The sequence below is a fragment of the Salmo salar genome, unplaced genomic scaffold (assembly GCF_965601325.2).
Source record: "Salmo salar unplaced genomic scaffold, fSalSal1 ptg000588l, whole genome shotgun sequence".
In the NCBI taxonomy this organism is placed as follows: Eukaryota; Metazoa; Chordata; class Actinopteri; order Salmoniformes; family Salmonidae; genus Salmo; species Salmo salar.
In genome coordinates, this window is record NW_027675428.1 from 825,642 (window position 1) to 840,436 (window position 14,795).

The following is a 14,795-nucleotide window of genomic DNA, read 5'->3' on the forward strand; positions in this document are numbered from 1 at the left end:
TATGAATCGATGTCTCCATGTTGCTTAAGAGCTTCACATAGCATTGGTGGTATAGTGGTGAGCATAGCTGCCTTCCAAGCAGTTGACCAGGGTTCGATTCACAGCCAATGCAGAGCATGAGATATTCACTAGTTTCAGGGGCTGGGTGTCATTTCAAGTCTATTACATTGGAATCAATGTCCTTGTTCGTGGAAGTCAGATTTGCTCTTAGTTTTTGCAGGTTTTCTAAATGAAGTGCGATATTGAGCCAACTAGTGAATATCACAATAGATACGCAGTCCATCGCCTAAACCATTCAGCCACCTCGTCCTGCACCCAAGAGGTGGCTGTTTGCAACCAGTGGCCAGAGATCTGCCTGTCTGAGCTTGTTAAAAGATCTGCAAAAGGGCTCATCCGGGATTTGAACCCGGGACCTCTCGCACCCAAAGCGAGAATCATACCACTAGACCAACGAGACTTAGACAAGAATAAAATTGTTTTGCTTTCTGCGGCAATTACAATGAGGATATCAATTGTTCTTGTCCATGGTGCTTGGAAAGATTGAACCTCATGTGAGTGTTTGTGCTATACTTGTGAGCATAGCAGTCTTCCAAACTGTTGACCAGGCTTCAGTTCAAATCTTTTGTATTTCATCTGCTGTGTCTTTCACATTCTGTCTTCTTAAGCCGCGACAGCAAACTGATGATGAGTGTTGACAAATGAATATTGAGCAAAATGAAGTCAATTAATATTTTAAAAGAGAAAATGAAAAAATAAAACTTAAAAAAGAATGGAGCTCATTTATTTTGAGTCGATTGATGCATCAGTACGTGAATCAAAGTAAACGAACGTAAAAAATACCCATTCAAATCGATCAGTTTTCAACTAGAGAGATTGAAACGCGTCGTATCTGTCTCAAGCCTCCGTAACTGTTTATGTTACAACTCCACATCTGCAATAAATGGTGGTGGAGCTAGAGCGGTGTTTGTCAAACCATGAGACATACCAATAATCGGTATTCTCACAAAAACATCTGTAGCATCTGAACCGTTTGACCTACAACATCGTATGACCACTCCCTGGAAAGGGGAGACCCTCACGAACACGGTGGTGTTCTCAATTTGTCTCTACGCCCCCCACAAGTGTCAGGGGACTCGTCTGAAGTCGAAACCCTCTATGTGCAAACATCTGTTTGTAGAATCCAAAATCTTTGGGCTACAAACTAATGTGACCCCACTTGTCACAATGTTCTCCGTTTTGCCCTACGTTTTCCACAAGTGTCACGGGACTAATCTGAAGGTAACAGGTACTGATTAAAATGATAGATTTTTTAACCAGGGACCTCTCGCACCCTAAGCCATAATAGTACAACTATACCAACGATCCGTTTGGTCAAAGAATTTTCACTTTCCACAAAAATGACGGTCAGGATATGAATCGATGTCTCCATGTTGCTTAAGAGCTTCACATAGCATTGGTGGTATAGTGGTGAGCATAGCTGCCTTCCAAGCAGTTGACCAGGGTTTGATTCCCAGCCAATGCAGAGCATGAGATATTCACTAGGTTTAGGGGCTGGGTGTCATTTCAAGTGTATTACATTGGAATCAATGTCCTTGTTAGTGGAAGTCAGATTTGCTCTTAGTTTATGCAGGTTTTCTAAATGAAGTGCGATATTGAGCCAACTAGTGAATATCACAATAGATACGCAGTCCATCGCCTAAACCATTCAGCCACCTCGTCCTGCACCCAAGAGGTGGCTGTTTGCAACCAGTGGCCAGAGATCTGCCTGTCTGAGCTTGTTAAAAGATCTGCAAAAGGGCTCATCCGGGATTTGAACCCGGGACCTCTCGCACCCAAAGCGAGAATCATACCACTAGACCAACGAGACTTAGACAAGAATAAAATTGTTTTGCTTTCTGCGGCAATTACAATGAGGATATCAATTGTTCTTGTCCATGGTGCTTGGAAAGATTGAACCTCATGTGAGTGTTTGTGCTATACTTGTGAGCATAGCAGTCTTCCAAACTGTTGACCAGGCTTCAGTTCAAATCTTTTGTATTTCATCTGCTGTGTCTTTCACATTCTGTCTTCTTAAGCCGCGACAGCAAACTGATGATGAGTGTTGACAAATGAATATTGAGCAAAATGAAGTCAATTAATATTTTAAAAGAGAAAATGAAAAAATAAAACTTAAAAAAGAATGGAGCTCATTTATTTTGAGTCGATTGATGCATCAGTACGTGAATCAAAGTAAACGAACGTAAAAAATACCCATTCAAATCGATCAGTTTTCAACTAGAGAGATTGAAACGCGTCGTATCTGTCTCAAGCCTCCGTAACTGTTTATGTTACAACTCCACATCTGCAATAAATGGTGGTGGAGCTAGAGCGGTGTTTGTCAAACCATGAGACATACCAATAATCGGTATTCTCACAAAAACATCTGTAGCATCTGAACCGTTTGACCTACAACATCGTATGACCACTCCCTGGAAAGGGGAGACCCTCACGAACACGGTGGTGTTCTCAATTTGTCTCTACGCCCCCCACAAGTGTCAGGGGACTCGTCTGAAGTCGAAACCCTCTATGTGCAAACATCTGTTTGTAGAATCCAAAATCTTTGGGCTACAAACTAATGTGACCCCACTTGTCACAATGTTCTCCGTTTTGCCCTACGTTTTCCACAAGTGTCACGGGACTAATCTGAAGGTAACAGGTACTGATTAAAATGATAGATTTTTTAACCAGGGACCTCTCGCACCCTAAGCCATAATAGTACAACTATACCAACGATCCGTTTGGTCAAAGAATTTTCACTTTCCACAAAAATGACGGTCAGGATATGAATCGATGTCTCCATGTTGCTTAAGAGCTTCACATAGCATTGGTGGTATAGTGGTGAGCATAGCTGCCTTCCAAGCAGTTGACCAGGGTTTGATTCCCAGCCAATGCAGAGCATGAGATATTCACTAGGTTTAGGGGCTGGGTGTCATTTCAAGTGTATTACATTGGAATCAATGTCCTTGTTAGTGGAAGTCAGATTTGCTCTTAGTTTATGCAGGTTTTCTAAATGAAGTGCGATATTGAGCCAACTAGTGAATATCACAATAGATACGCAGTCCATCGCCTAAACCATTCAGCCACCTCGTCCTGCGCCCAAGAGGTGGCTGTTTGCAACCAGCGGCCAGAGATCTGCCTGTCTGAGCTTGTTAAAAGATCTGCAAAAGGGCTCATCCGGGATTTGAACCCGGGACCTCTCGCACCCAAAGCGAGAATCATACCCCTAGACCAACGAGCCTTAGACAAGAATAAAATTGTTTTGCTTTCTGCGGCAATTACAATGAGGATATCAATTGTTCTTGTCCATGGTGCTTGGATAGATTGAACCTCATGTGAGTGTTTGTGCTATACTTGTGAGCATAGCAGTCTTCCAAACTGTTGACCAGGCTTCAGTTCAAATCTTTTGTATTTCATCTGCTGTGTCTTTCACATTCTGTCTTCTTAAGCCGCGACAGCAAACTGATGATGAGTGTTGACAAATGAATATTGAGCAAAATGAAGTCAATTAATATTTTAAAAGAGAAAATGAAAAAATAAAACTTAAAAAAGAATGGAGCTCATTTATTTTGAGTCGATTGATGCATCAGTACGTGAATCAAAGTAAACGAACGTAAAAAATACCCATTCAAATCGATCAGTTTTCAACTAGAGAGATTGAAACGCGTCGTATCTGTCTCAAGCCTCCGTAACTGTTTATGTTACAACTCCACATCTGCAATAAATGGTGGTGGAGCTAGAGCGGTGTTTGTCAAACCATGAGACATACCAATAATCGGTATTCTCACAAAAACATCTGTAGCATCTGAACCGTTTGACCTACAACATCGTATGACCACTCCCTGGAAAGGGGAGACCCTCACGAACACGGTGGTGTTCTCAATTTGTCTCTACGTCCCCCACAAGTGTCAGGGGACTCGTCTGAAGTCGGAACCCTCTATGTGCAAACATCTGTTTGTAGAATCCAAAATCTTTGGGCTACAAACTAATGTGACCCCACTTGTCACAATGTTCTCCGTTTTGCCCTACGTTTTCCACAAGTGTCACGGGACTAATCTGAAGGTAACAGGTACTGATTAAAATGATAGATTTTTTAACCAGGGACCTCTCGCACCCTAAGCCATAATAGTACAACTATACCAACGATCCGTTTGGTCAAAGAATTTTCACTTTCCACAAAAATGACGGTCAGGATATGAATCGATGTCTCCATGTTGCTTAAGAGCTTCACATAGCATTGGTGGTATAGTGGTGAGCATAGCTGCCTTCCAAGCAGTTGACCAGGGTTCGATTCCCAGCCAATGCAGAGCATGAGATATTCACTGGGTTTAGGGGCTGGGTGTCATTTCAAGTGTATTACATTGGAATCAATGTCCTTGTTAGTGGAAGTCAGATTTGCTCTTAGTTTTTGCAGGTTTTCTAAATGAAGTGCGATATTGAGCCAACTAGTGAATATCACAATAGATACGCAGTCCATCGCCTAAACCATTCAGCCACCTCGTCCTGCACCCAAGAGGTGGCTGTTTGCAACCAGTGGCCAGAGATCTGCCTGTCTGAGCTTGTTAAAAGATCTGCAAAAGGGCTCATCCGGGATTTGAACCCGGGACCTCTCGCACCCAAAGCGAGAATCATACCACTAGACCAACGAGACTTAGACAAGAATAAAATTGTTTTGCTTTCTGCGGCAATTACAATGAGGATATCAATTGTTCTTGTCCATGGTGCTTGGAAAGATCGAACCTCATGTGAGTGTTTGTGCTATACTTGTGAGCATAGCAGTCTTCCAAACTGTTGACCAGGCTTCAGTTCAAATCTTTTGTATTTCATCTGCTGTGTCTTTCACATTCTGTCTTCTTAAGCCGCGACAGCAAACTGATGATGAGTGTTGACAAATGAATATTGAGCAAAATGAAGTCAATTAATATTTTAAAAGAGAAAATGAAAAAATAAAACTTAAAAAAGAATGGAGCTCATTTATTTTGAGTCGATTGATGCATCAGTACGTGAATCAAAGTAAACGAACGTAAAAAATACCCATTCAAATCGATCAGTTTTCAACTAGAGAGATTGAAACGCGTCGTATCTGTCTCAAGCCTCCGTAACTGTTTATGTTACAACTCCACATCTGCAATAAATGGTGGTGGAGCTAGAGCGGTGTTTGTCAAACCATGAGACATACCAATAATCGGTATTCTCACAAAAACATCTGTAGCATCTGAACCGTTTGACCTACAACATCGTATGACCACTCCCTGGAAAGGGGAGACCCTCACGAACACGGTGGTGTTCTCAATTTGTCTCTACGTCCCCCACAAGTGTCAGGGGACTCGTCTGAAGTCGGAACCCTCTATGTGCAAACATCTGTTTGTAGAATCCAAAATCTTTGGGCTACAAACTAATGTGACCCCACTTGTCACAATGTTCTCCGTTTTGCCCTACGTTTTCCACAAGTGTCACGGGACTAATCTGAAGGTAACAGGTACTGATTAAAATGATAGATTTTTTAACCAGGGACCTCTCGCACCCTAAGCCATAATAGTACAACTATACCAACGATCCGTTTGGTCAAAGAATTTTCACTTTCCACAAAAATGACGGTCAGGATATGAATCGATGTCTCCATGTTGCTTAAGAGCTTCACATAGCATTGGTGGTATAGTGGTGAGCATAGCTGCCTTCCAAGCAGTTGACTAGGGTTCGATTCCCAGCCAATGCAGAGCATGAGATATTCACTAGGTTTAGGGGCTGGGTGTCATTTCAAGTGTATTACATTGGAATCAATGTCCTTGTTAGTGGAAGTCAGATTTGCTCTTAGTTTATGCAGGTTTTCTAAATGAAGTGCGATATTGAGCCAACTAGTGAATATCACAATAGATACGCAATCCATCGCCTAAACCATTCAGCCACCTCGTCCTGCGCCCAAGAGGTGGCTGTTTGCAACCAGCGGCCAGAGATCTACCTGTCTGAGCTTGTTAAAAGATCTGCAAAAGGGCTCATCCGGGATTTGAACCCGGGACCTCTCGCACCCAAAGCGAGAATCATACCCCTAGACCAAAGAGCCTTAGACAAGAATAAAATTGTTTTGCTTTCTGCGGCAATTACAATGAGGATATCAATTGTTCTTGTCCATGGTGCTTGGATAGATTGAACCTCATGTGAGTGTTTGTGCTATACTTGTGAGCATAGCAGTCTTCCAAACTGTTGACCAGGCTTCAGTTCAAATCTTTTGTATTTCATCTGCTGTGTCTTTCACATTCTGTCTTCTTAAGCCGCGACAGCAAACTGATGATGAGTGTTGACAAATGAATATTGAGCAAAATGAGGTCAATTAATATTTTAAAAGAGAAAATGAAAAAATAAAACTTAAAAAAGAATGGAGCTCATTTATTTTGAGTCGATTGATGCATCAGTACGTGAATCAAAGTAAACGAACGTAAAAAATACCCATTCAAATCGATCAGTTTTCAACTAGAGAGATTGAAACGCGTCGTATCTGTCTCAAGCCTCCGTAACTGTTTATGTTACAACTCCACATCTGCAATAAATGGTGGTGGAGCTAGAGCGGTGTTTGTCAAACCATGAGACATACCAATAATCGGTATTCTCACAAAAACATCTGTAGCATCTGAACCGTTTGACCTACAACATCGTATGACCACTCCCTGGAAAGGGGAGACCCTCACGAACACGGTGGTGTTCTCAATTTGTCTCTACGTCCCCCACAAGTGTCAGGGGACTCGTCTGAAGTCGGAACCCTCTATGTGCAAACATCTGTTTGTAGAATCCAAAATCTTTGGGCTACAAACTAATGTGACCCCACTTGTCACAATGTTCTCCGTTTTGCCCTACGTTTTCCACAAGTGTCACGGGACTAATCTGAAGGTAACAGGTACTGATTAAAATGATAGATTTTTTAACCAGGGACCTCTCGCACCCTAAGCCATAATAGTACAACTATACCAACGATCCGTTTGGTCAAAGAATTTTCACTTTCCACAAAAATGACGGTCAGGATATGAATCGATGTCTCCATGTTGCTTAAGAGCTTCACATAGCATTGGTGGTATAGTGGTGAGCATAGCTGCCTTCCAAGCAGTTGACCAGGGTTCGATTCCCAGCCAATGCAGAGCATGAGATATTCACTGGGTTTAGGGGCTGGGTGTCATTTCAAGTGTATTACATTGGAATCAATGTCCTTGTTAGTGGAAGTCAGATTTGCTCTTAGTTTTTGCAGGTTTTCTAAATGAAGTGCGATATTGAGCCAACTAGTGAATATCACAATAGATACGCAGTCCATCGCCTAAACCATTCAGCCACCTCGTCCTGCACCCAAGAGGTGGCTGTTTGCAACCAGTGGCCAGAGATCTGCCTGTCTGAGCTTGTTAAAAGATCTGCAAAAGGGCTCATCCGGGATTTGAACCCGGGACCTCTCGCACCCAAAGCGAGAATCATACCACTAGACCAACGAGACTTAGACAAGAATAAAATTGTTTTGCTTTCTGCGGCAATTACAATGAGGATATCAATTGTTCTTGTCCATGGTGCTTGGAAAGATCGAACCTCATGTGAGTGTTTGTGCTATACTTGTGAGCATAGCAGTCTTCCAAACTGTTGACCAGGCATCAGTTCAAATCTTTTGTATTTCATCTGCTGTGTCTTTCACATTCTGTCTTCTTAAGCCGCGACAGCAAACTGATGATGAGTGTTGACAAATGAATATTGAGCAAAATGAAGTCAATTAATATTTTAAAAGAGAAAATGAAAAAATAAAACTTAAAAAAGAATGGAGCTCATTTATTTTGAGTCGATTGATGCATCAGTACGTGAATCAAAGTAAACGAACGTAAAAAATACCCATTCAAATCGATCAGTTTTCAACTAGAGAGATTGAAACGCGTCGTATCTGTCTCAAGCCTCCGTAACTGTTTATGTTACAACTCCACATCTGCAATAAATGGTGGTGGAGCTAGAGCGGTGTTTGTCAAACCATGAGACATACCAATAATCGGTATTCTCACAAAAACATCTGTAGCATCTGAACCGTTTGACCTACAACATCGTATGACCACTCCCTGGAAAGGGGAGACCCTCACGAACACGGTGGTGTTCTCAATTTGTCTCTACGTCCCCCACAAGTGTCAGGGGACTCGTCTGAAGTCGGAACCCTCTATGTGCAAACATCTGTTTGTAGAATCCAAAATCTTTGGGCTACAAACTAATGTGACCCCACTTGTCACAATGTTCTCCGTTTTGCCCTACGTTTTCCACAAGTGTCACGGGACTAATCTGAAGGTAACAGGTACTGATTAAAATGATAGATTTTTTAACCAGGGACCTCTCGCACCCTAAGCCATAATAGTACAACTATACCAACGATCCGTTTGGTCAAAGAATTTTCACTTTCCACAAAAATGACGGTCAGGATATGAATCGATGTCTCCATGTTGCTTAAGAGCTTCACATAGCATTGGTGGTATAGTGGTGAGCATAGCTGCCTTCCAAGCAGTTGACTAGGGTTCGATTCCCAGCCAATGCAGAGCATGAGATATTCACTAGGTTTAGGGGCTGGGTGTCATTTCAAGTGTATTACATTGGAATCAATGTCCTTGTTAGTGGAAGTCAGATTTGCTCTTAGTTTATGCAGGTTTTCTAAATGAAGTGCGATATTGAGCCAACTAGTGAATATCACAATAGATACGCAATCCATCGCCTAAACCATTCAGCCACCTCGTCCTGCGCCCAAGAGGTGGCTGTTTGCAACCAGCGGCCAGAGATCTACCTGTCTGAGCTTGTTAAAAGATCTGCAAAAGGGCTCATCCGGGATTTGAACCCGGGACCTCTCGCACCCAAAGCGAGAATCATACCCCTAGACCAAAGAGCCTTAGACAAGAATAAAATTGTTTTGCTTTCTGCGGCAATTACAATGAGGATATCAATTGTTCTTGTCCATGGTGCTTGGATAGATTGAACCTCATGTGAGTGTTTGTGCTATACTTGTGAGCATAGCAGTCTTCCAAACTGTTGACCAGGCTTCAGTTCAAATCTTTTGTATTTCATCTGCTGTGTCTTTCACATTCTGTCTTCTTAAGCCGCGACAGCAAACTGATGATGAGTGTTGACAAATGAATATTGAGCAAAATGAGGTCAATTAATATTTTAAAAGAGAAAATGAAAAAATAAAACTTAAAAAAGAATGGAGCTCATTTATTTTGAGTCGATTGATGCATCAGTACGTGAATCAAAGTAAACGAACGTAAAAAATACCCATTCAAATCGATCAGTTTTCAACTAGAGAGATTGAAACGCGTCGTATCTGTCTCAAGCCTCCGTAACTGTTTATGTTACAACTCCACATCTGCAATAAATGGTGGTGGAGCTAGAGCGGTGTTTGTCAAACCATGAGACATACCAATAATCGGTATTCTCACAAAAACATCTGTAGCATCTGAACCGTTTGACCTACAACATCGTATGACCACTCCCTGGAAAGGGGAGACCCTCACGAACACGGTGGTGTTCTCAATTTGTCTCTACGTCCCCCACAAGTGTCAGGGGACTCGTCTGAAGTCGGAACCCTCTATGTGCAAACATCTGTTTGTAGAATCCAAAATCTTTGGGCTACAAACTAATGTGACCCCACTTGTCACAATGTTCTCCGTTTTGCCCTACGTTTTCCACAAGTGTCACGGGACTAATCTGAAGGTAACAGGTACTGATTAAAATGATAGATTTTTTAACCAGGGACCTCTCGCACCCTAAGCCATAATAGTACAACTATACCAACGATCCGTTTGGTCAAAGAATTTTCACTTTCCACAAAAATGACGGTCAGGATATGAATCGATGTCTCCATGTTGCTTAAGAGCTTCACATAGCATTGGTGGTATAGTGGTGAGCATAGCTGCCTTCCAAGCAGTTGACCAGGGTTCGATTCCCAGCCAATGCAGAGCATGAGATATTCACTGGGTTTAGGGGCTGGGTGTCATTTCAAGTGTATTACATTGGAATCAATGTCCTTGTTAGTGGAAGTCAGATTTGCTCTTAGTTTTTGCAGGTTTTCTAAATGAAGTGCGATATTGAGCCAACTAGTGAATATCACAATAGATACGCAGTCCATCGCCTAAACCATTCAGCCACCTCGTCCTGCGCCCAAGAGGTAGCTGTTTGCAACCAGCGGCCAGAGATCTGCCTGTCTGAGCTTGTTAAAAGATCTGCAAAAGGGCTCATCCGGGATTTGAACCCGGGACCTCTCGCACCCAAAGCGAGAATCATACCCCTAGACCAACAAGCCTTAGACAAGAATAAAATTGTTTTGCTTTCTGCGGCAATTACAATGAGGATATCAATTGTTCTTGTCCATGGTGCTTGGAAAGATTGAACCTCATGTGAGTGTTTGTGCTATACTTGTGAGCATAGCAGTCTTCCAAACTGTTGACCAGGCTTCAGTTCAAATCTTTTGTATTTCATCTGCTGTGTCTTTCACATTCTGTCTTCTTAAGCCGCGACAGCAAACTGATGATGAGTGTTGACAAATGAATATTGAGCAAAATGAAGTCAATTAATATTTTAAAAGAGAAAATGAAAAAATAAAACTTAAAAAAGAATGGAGCTCATTTATTTTGAGTCGATTGATGCATCAGTACGTGAATCAAAGTAAATGAACGTAAAAAATACCCATTCAAATCGATCAGTTTTCAACTAGAGAGATTGAAACGCGTCGTATCTGTCTCAAGCCTCCGTAACTGTTTATGTTACAACTCCACATCTGCAATAAATGGTGGTGGAGCTAGAGCGGTGTTTGTCAAACCATGAGACATACCAATAATCGGTATTCTCACAAAAACATCTGTAGCATCTGAACCGTTTGACCTACAACATCGTATGACCACTCCCTGGAAAGGGGAGACCCTCACGAACACGGTGGTGTTCTCAATTTGTCTCTACGTCCCCCACAAGTGTCAGGGGACTCGTCTGAAGTCGGAACCCTCTATGTGCAAACATCTGTTTGTAGAATCCAAAATCTTTGGGCTACAAACTAATGTGACCCCACTTGTCACAATGTTCTCCGTTTTGCCCTACGTTTTCCACAAGTGTCACGGGACTAATCTGAAGGTAACAGGTACTGATTAAAATGATAGATTTTTTAACCAGGGACCTCTCGCACCCTAAGCCATATAAGTACAACTATACCAACGATCCGTTTGGTCAAAGAATTTTCACTTTCCACAAAAATGACGGTCAGGATATGAATCGATGTCTCCATGTTGCTTACGAGCTTCACATAGCATTGGTGGTATAGTGGTGAGCATAGCTGCCTTCCAAGCAGTTGACCAGGGTTCGATTCCCAGCCAATGCAGAGCATGAGATATTCACTAGGTTTAAGGGCTGGGTGTCATTTCAAGTGTATTACATTGGAATCAATGTCCTTGTTAGTGGAAGTCAGATTTGCTCTTAGTTTTTGCAGGTTTTCTAAATGAAGTGCGATATTGAGCCAACTAGTGAATATCACAATAGATACGCAGTCCATCGCCTAAACCATTCAGCCACCTCGTCCTGCGCCCAAGAGGTAGCTGTTTGCAACCAGCGGCCAGAGATCTGCCTGTCTGAGCTTGTTAAAAGATCTGCAAAAGGGCTCATCCGGGATTTGAACCCGGGACCTCTCGCACCCAAAGCAAGAATCATACCCCTAGACCAACAAGCCTTAGACAAGAATAAAATTGTTTTGCTTTCTGCAGCAATTACAATGAGGATATCAATTGTTCTTGTCCATGGTGCTTGGAAAGATTGAACCTCATGTGAGTGTTTGTGCTATACTTGTGAGCATAGCAGTCTTCCAAACTGTTGACCAGGCTTCAGTTCAAATCTTTTGTATTTCATCTGCTGTGTCTTTCACATTCTGTCTTCTTAAGCCGCGACAGCAAACTGATGATGAGTGTTGACAAATGAATATTGAGCAAAATGAAGTCAATTAATATTTTAAAAGAGAAAATGAAAAAATAAAACTTAAAAAAGAATGGAGCTCATTTATTTTGAGTCGATTGATGCATCAGTACGTGAATCAAAGTAAACGAACGTAAAAAATACCCATTCAAATCGATCAGTTTTCAACTAGAGAGATTGAAACGCGTCGTATCTGTCTCAAGCCTCCGTAACTGTTTATGTTACAACTCCACATCTGCAATAAATGGTGGTGGAGCTAGAGCGGTGTTTGTCAAACCATGAGACATACCAATAATCGGTATTCTCACAAAAACATCTGTAGCATCTGAACCGTTTGACCTACAACATCGTATGACCACTCCCTGGAAAGGGGAGACCCTCACGAACACGGTGGTGTTCTCAATTTGTCTCTACGTCCCCCACAAGTGTCAGGGGACTCGTCTGAAGTCGGAACCCTCTATGTGCAAACATCTGTTTGTAGAATCCAAAATCTTTGGGCTACAAACTAATGTGACCCCACTTGTCACAATGTTCTCCGTTTTGCCCTACGTTTTCCACAAGTGTCACGGGACTAATCTGAAGGTAACAGGTACTGATTAAAATGATAGATTTTTTAACCAGGGACCTCTCGCACCCTAAGCCATATAAGTACAACTATACCAACGATCCGTTTGGTCAAAGAATTTTCACTTTCCACAAAAATGACGGTCAGGATATGAATCGATGTCTCCATGTTGCTTACGAGCTTCACATAGCATTGGTGGTATAGTGGTGAGCATAGCTGCCTTCCAAGCAGTTGACCAGGGTTCGATTCCCAGCCAATGCAGAGCATGAGATATTCACTAGGTTTAGGGGCTGGGTGTCATTTCAAGTGTATTACATTGGAATCAATGTCCTTGTTAGTGGAAGTCAGATTTGCTCTTAGTTTTTGCAGGTTTTCTAAATGAAGTGCGATATTGAGCCAACTAGTGAATATCACAATAGATACGCAGTCCATCGCCTAAACCATTCAGCCACCTCGTCCTGCGCCCAAGAGGTAGCTGTTTGCAACCAGCGGCCAGAGATCTGCCTGTCTGAGCTTGTTAAAAGATCTGCAAAAGGGCTCATCCGGGATTTGAACCCGGGACCTCTCGCACCCAAAGCAAGAATCATACCCCTAGACCAACAAGCCTTAGACAAGAATAAAATTGTTTTGCTTTCTGCGGCAATTACAATGAGGATATCAATTGTTCTTGTCCATGGTGCTTGGAAAGATTGAACCTCATGTGAGTGTTTGTGCTATACTTGTGAGCATAGCAGTCTTCCAAACTGTTGACCAGGCTTCAGTTCAAATCTTTTGTATTTCATCTGCTGTGTCTTTCACATTCTGTCTTCTTAAGCCGCGACAGCAAACTGATGATGAGTGTTGACAAATGAATATTGAGCAAAATGAAGTCAATTAATATTTTAAAAGAGAAAATGAAAAAATAAAACTTAAAAAAGAATGGAGCTCATTTATTTTGAGTCGATTGATGCATCAGTACGTGAATCAAAGTAAACGAACGTAAAAAATACCCATTCAAATCGATCAGTTTTCAACTAGAGAGATTGAAACGCGTCGTATCTGTCTCAAGCCTCCGTAACTGTTTATGTTACAACTCCACATCTGCAATAAATGGTGGTGGAGCTAGAGCGGTGTTTGTCAAACCATGAGACATACCAATAATCGGTATTCTCACAAAAACATCTGTAGCATCTGAACCGTTTGACCTACAACATCGTATGACCACTCCCTGGAAAGGGGAGACCCTCACGAACACGGTGGTGTTCTCAATTTGTCTCTACGTCCCCCACAAGTGTCAGGGGACTCGTCTGAAGTCGGAACCCTCTATGTGCAAACATCTGTTTGTAGAATCCAAAATCTTTGGGCTACAAACTAATGTGACCCCACTTGTCACAATGTTCTCCGTTTTGCCCTACGTTTTCCACAAGTGTCACGGGACTAATCTGAAGGTAACAGGTACTGATTAAAATGATAGATTTTTTAACCAGGGACCTCTCGCACCCTAAGCCATATAAGTACAACTATACCAACGATCCGTTTGGTCAAAGAATTTTCACTTTCCACAAAAATGACGGTCAGGATATGAATCGATGTCTCCATGTTGCTTACGAGCTTCACATAGCATTGGTGGTATAGTGGTGAGCATAGCTGCCTTCCAAGCAGTTGACCAGGGTTCGATTCCCAGCCAATGCAGAGCATGAGATATTCACTAGGTTTAGGGGCTGGGTGTCATTTCAAGTGTATTACATTGGAATCAATGTCCTTGTTAGTGGAAGTCAGATTTGCTCTTAGTTTTTGCAGGTTTTCTAAATGAAGTGCGATATTGAGCCAACTAGTGAATATCACAATAGATACGCAGTCCATCGCCTAAACCATTCAGCCACCTCGTCCTGCGCCCAAGAGGTAGCTGTTTGCAACCAGCGGCCAGAGATCTGCCTGTCTGAGCTTGTTAAAAGATCTGCAAAAGGGCTCATCCGGGATTTGAACCCGGGACCTCTCGCACCCAAAGCAAGAATCATACCCCTATACCAACAAGCCTTAGACAAGAATAAAATTGTTTTGCTTTCTGCAGCAATTACAATGAGGATATCAATTGTTCTTGTCCATGGTGCTTGGAAAGATTGAACCTCATGTGAGTGTTTGTGCTATACTTGTGAGCATAGCAGTCTTCCAAACTGTTGACCAGGCTTCAGTTCAAATCTTTTGTATTTCATCTGCTGTGTCTTTCACATTCTGTCTTCTTAAGCCGCGACAGCAAACTGATGATGAGTGTTGA

General features: G+C 42.2%; 8 non-coding genes across 8 annotated transcripts; all 8 read right to left on the reverse strand.

Annotated features, from left to right (window-relative positions):
• Window positions 1-385: 385 nt before the first annotated feature.
• trnap-ugg (transfer RNA proline (anticodon UGG)) lies at window positions 386-457 on the reverse strand. Its single transcript has one exon. It is a non-coding gene; the product is annotated as a tRNA-Pro (tRNA).
• Window positions 458-1,795: 1,338 nt separating this feature from the next.
• trnap-ugg (transfer RNA proline (anticodon UGG)) lies at window positions 1,796-1,867 on the reverse strand. The gene has a single exon. It is a non-coding gene; the product is annotated as a tRNA-Pro (tRNA).
• Window positions 1,868-3,205: 1,338 nt separating this feature from the next.
• Window positions 3,206-3,277, reverse strand: trnap-ugg (transfer RNA proline (anticodon UGG)). The gene has a single exon. It is a non-coding gene; the product is annotated as a tRNA-Pro (tRNA).
• Window positions 3,278-4,615: 1,338 nt separating this feature from the next.
• Window positions 4,616-4,687, reverse strand: trnap-ugg (transfer RNA proline (anticodon UGG)). The gene has a single exon. It is a non-coding gene; the product is annotated as a tRNA-Pro (tRNA).
• Window positions 4,688-6,025: 1,338 nt separating this feature from the next.
• On the reverse strand, window positions 6,026-6,097 carry trnap-ugg (transfer RNA proline (anticodon UGG)). The gene has a single exon. It is a non-coding gene; the product is annotated as a tRNA-Pro (tRNA).
• Window positions 6,098-7,435: 1,338 nt separating this feature from the next.
• trnap-ugg (transfer RNA proline (anticodon UGG)) lies at window positions 7,436-7,507 on the reverse strand. Its single transcript has one exon. It is a non-coding gene; the product is annotated as a tRNA-Pro (tRNA).
• A 1,338-nt stretch (window positions 7,508-8,845) lies between these two features.
• trnap-ugg (transfer RNA proline (anticodon UGG)) lies at window positions 8,846-8,917 on the reverse strand. Its single transcript has one exon. It is a non-coding gene; the product is annotated as a tRNA-Pro (tRNA).
• A 1,338-nt stretch (window positions 8,918-10,255) lies between these two features.
• trnap-ugg (transfer RNA proline (anticodon UGG)) lies at window positions 10,256-10,327 on the reverse strand. Its single transcript has one exon. It is a non-coding gene; the product is annotated as a tRNA-Pro (tRNA).
• Between the last annotated feature and the right edge of the window lie 4,468 nt (window positions 10,328-14,795).